We start from the raw sequence: 3,430 nt of genomic DNA, 5'->3' as shown, positions 1-3,430 counted from the left end.
AAATTAAAATTAAATTGGTAGGAATATTAGCATTAAGTAATGATAATGATGGGATTGCTGAAGTTGGGCCTTGAATAGAGCTGGTAATCATGCGTGGGAGGTCCTCCAGCATGAGAGGGATCATCATTTCGGGTTAGTCCTTCGAGGAGGTGTGGACTCCTTCCATTATTTTCACATTTTATATATGTGTTCCCACAGATGATGCCAATGATGCGTTTAGAAAACGCACGGGTTCAATGGATATGAACAATGGATCAGGGCTTGAGTGGAAGCGAATGCAAATCCTGAAGAGGGGACTGCAAAATGGCATTAGCACTCAGACGCCTAAGTTAGTATTGAAGTTGAGATAAAATAAAGTCATAAAGTAAATAAATATAATTGAAATCAAGATATGATGAATAAAGTCGGTGAAAAGTTTAAGAACACTTGATAATGTGCTTGTGGAGTGCTCAGAGAATGTTTAGAAAGTGTTTAAAAAGTGTTTAGAGAGTGAGAGAGATGATTTAGAGAGTAAGAGAAGTGTGAGGGACGTGAGGGGGACGTCCAACGAGGGAGAAATGTGTCAGGAAGGTCTCAAAAAGTTCCCTAAGTATGGAAGAGTAAATCTGTATTTATAGGGGTGCCTCTTCTGATAATGCTATGCTCGTTTCCTCCATTTGCAAGGAGTCCTTCCTTACTTACTTTGTCTTGGGAGACTCCTCATCTATGAAGAGTCTCTGCCACTAGGGGGGTCTTCCTAGGGCTAATGTGGTCAAAGGTGGTTGCTAACACATGGGACGATGAGATGCCACGTGGGAGAGTATCTGCCATATGCGTGGCCCTTTTGGTCCTTCAGCCACCTCCCTTTACCAATCTATTTTCTAGGGAGCACCCGCTAGGATCGCCTGTCAGGTCCTTTTGGGCCTCCTAGGATGTTAGGGACCTCTCATTTTTTTCTTCTTTTTGGATCGCTTGGGCCTCTTTAGGCCAGTCTCCTTTCTTGCACATAACTTTATATAAGAATAAAATATATAAATTGATATATCATATTTAAAAAAATAAATAAATAAAATTAACTTAGATATATTATCTGCACAAAAAATTTGGTGTTGGAGTATCACATACCGTTGTTTGTAAGTGAAAAAGACATATATATATATATATATATATTAGTATAGATAGATAGTGATGCGTTCAAAAAACGTATGGGTCCAATGGATATGGGCAACCGTTCAAGGCTTAGACCGAAGTGAATATAAATCTTGAAGGGGGGACTTGCAAAAATGGCGTTAGCACTTCGACGCTCAAGTTAGTATTGGATTTGAGATGAAACAAAGTCAAAAAGTAAATAAATATAATTGAAATCGAGATATGGTGAATAAAGTCGGTGAAAAGTATAAAAACACTTGATGATGTTCTTGTGGAGTACTTAGAGAATGTTTAGAAAATATTTATAGAGTTAGAGAGATGATTTAGAGAATAAGAGAAGTGTGAGGGACGTGAGGGGGACGTCCAGAGAGTGAGAAATGTGTCGGGAAGGTCTCAGGAAGTGCCTTCAGTATGAAAGAGTAAACCTGTAATTATAAAGGGGTATCTTCTTCCGATAGGACTATGCACGTTTCTTCCATTTGCGAGAAAAAGTGGATGAAGGTCATTTGCACAAGCCATCATTTGTTCTTATGTTCTGTTAGGCGTGCTTTTGAATCCTTATCATTGAGTTGGGGTGGCCCTTTATCCACGAGGACTCCTAGCCGCCCAGGAGTCTAGGGCTTTGGGGGGTCCTCCCTCGTCTGCAAGGAATCCCAACTGTCAGACTATTCTTCCTTACTAGCTTGATGTGGTTCTAAGGTGGTTGCTGACACCTAAGCCAACTGGATGCCACAGTGGAGTGTGCACTGCCACGCGGGCCTTTTGGGTTGAATGTTTTGTTGGGCTTTGATCATAGTCCAAGTAGAAGGATATTTTGGGCCTCCTCATTTTGCCAATCTATTCTAGGGAACACCCGCCAGGGCGGCCTGATAGGTCCCCTTGGGTCTCCTAAAACTCTACGAGTTTCTTGTTTTTTTCTTTATTTTGGATCGTTTGGACCTTTTTAGAACAACTTATTTTTATGTAAATCAGATAGTAAACATATATAGGGGAGAATAAAAATTTGAGTTGGGTTGATTGAAAAATACATAAGGGTTCTTTTCGGTAATTCGAAAAATTAGTGCGTGATGTAAGTAACCATTGTTTATAAATAAAAATAAGGTTTTGTTCTTATTAATATAAATTAGTTAGTGTGATACACGTTTCTTGTGTGCATAATATTATTAGAATATATTAAATCATATAATTTATTTTGATATAAGAAATTCTGATTGCTTGATAACTTAACATGTAAAGATGCCCTTACAAAATTTATGTGTATAAGAAGTGAAAAGTAAGAAAAAAACTCATTTTTTAATAAAAGACGATTTAAGACAAGAATATTTTGTGGTAATATTAATGAAGAAATCGACAAGTCGTTGTAGTATAGTGGTGAGTATTCCCGCCTGTCACGCGGGTGACCCGGGTTCGATCCCCGGCAACGGCGTCTTCCTTTTTCAAATTATTTTCCCCATTCCAAGAGAGACTGTTCCACTTCCACTGGTTCTCAAGTTGTCGCACTTGGGTCCGAGGCCTGAATACCACCGGGCCGGGCCAGCTTGTGTCTTTCTTTTCTTATTAATCTAATAAGTTTTATTAACATATGCAGAATGTCATCTAATTTAATTATACAAGTAGAATTTTTAAATACTTTTACTTTTGAAACTCTAATTTTTATTTTTATTTTTTTTGTTCTTCTACTTCTAAACTTGTCCCACATTGATTCATTAATTTGTAAATTATTGCATCGATAAATGTTTTATTAGTTTATTAGTCAAACTTTTATATAAGTCCATTAGTAGTTCTACCTTGTTTGTTTTTAAATTATAAATTTATTATCTATGTATTTTATAAGACAATCATAAATTGAAGTAATTTAAAGTTAAAAAAATAACTCGATTTTATTAATTGAATATAATAATACACATGTGGAACGAATAATAAGATAAATAAAAAAAATTAACAAAGCGTCTTAAAGAACATTACATTGCCAAAAATTATTTGAGAATTATTTGATGAACCTTCTCATCAATACTCTAAACGAACAATAGGCATTCGAAATCAATGTTTGACTTTGTAGTAGATATAATAGGAGGTTAGGGGAAGGCCTTAGGAGAAGAAGGGAATGAGGATAAGCAACGTTCACCCGGAGAATTACAACATTTAACAATGATTTATTGTCATGATTAATAATAAATAATTATAACAAGTAATTATTAATCACAGTCACACAATAGTTGTTGGCAATAATTTTTGCAATGATGACTAAAATATTTGTCATGGCTAAAGTCGTGTTGAATGTCTTGATCATGGCTAAGTTATT

The 3,430-nt window shown here is 36.0% G+C and overlaps 1 non-coding gene across 1 annotated transcript; it reads left to right on the top strand.

Annotated features, from left to right (window-relative positions):
* TRNAD-GUC lies at nt 2,483-2,554 on the top strand. Its single transcript has one exon. It is a non-coding gene; the product is annotated as a tRNA-Asp (tRNA).

Source organism: Sesamum indicum, linkage group LG2, assembly GCF_000512975.1.
Source record: "Sesamum indicum cultivar Zhongzhi No. 13 linkage group LG2, S_indicum_v1.0, whole genome shotgun sequence".
NCBI classification, from domain to species: domain Eukaryota; kingdom Viridiplantae; phylum Streptophyta; class Magnoliopsida; order Lamiales; family Pedaliaceae; genus Sesamum; species Sesamum indicum.
The sequence above is the reverse complement of the archived record's forward strand: the minus strand, read 5'-3'. Positions and strand labels throughout refer to the sequence as shown.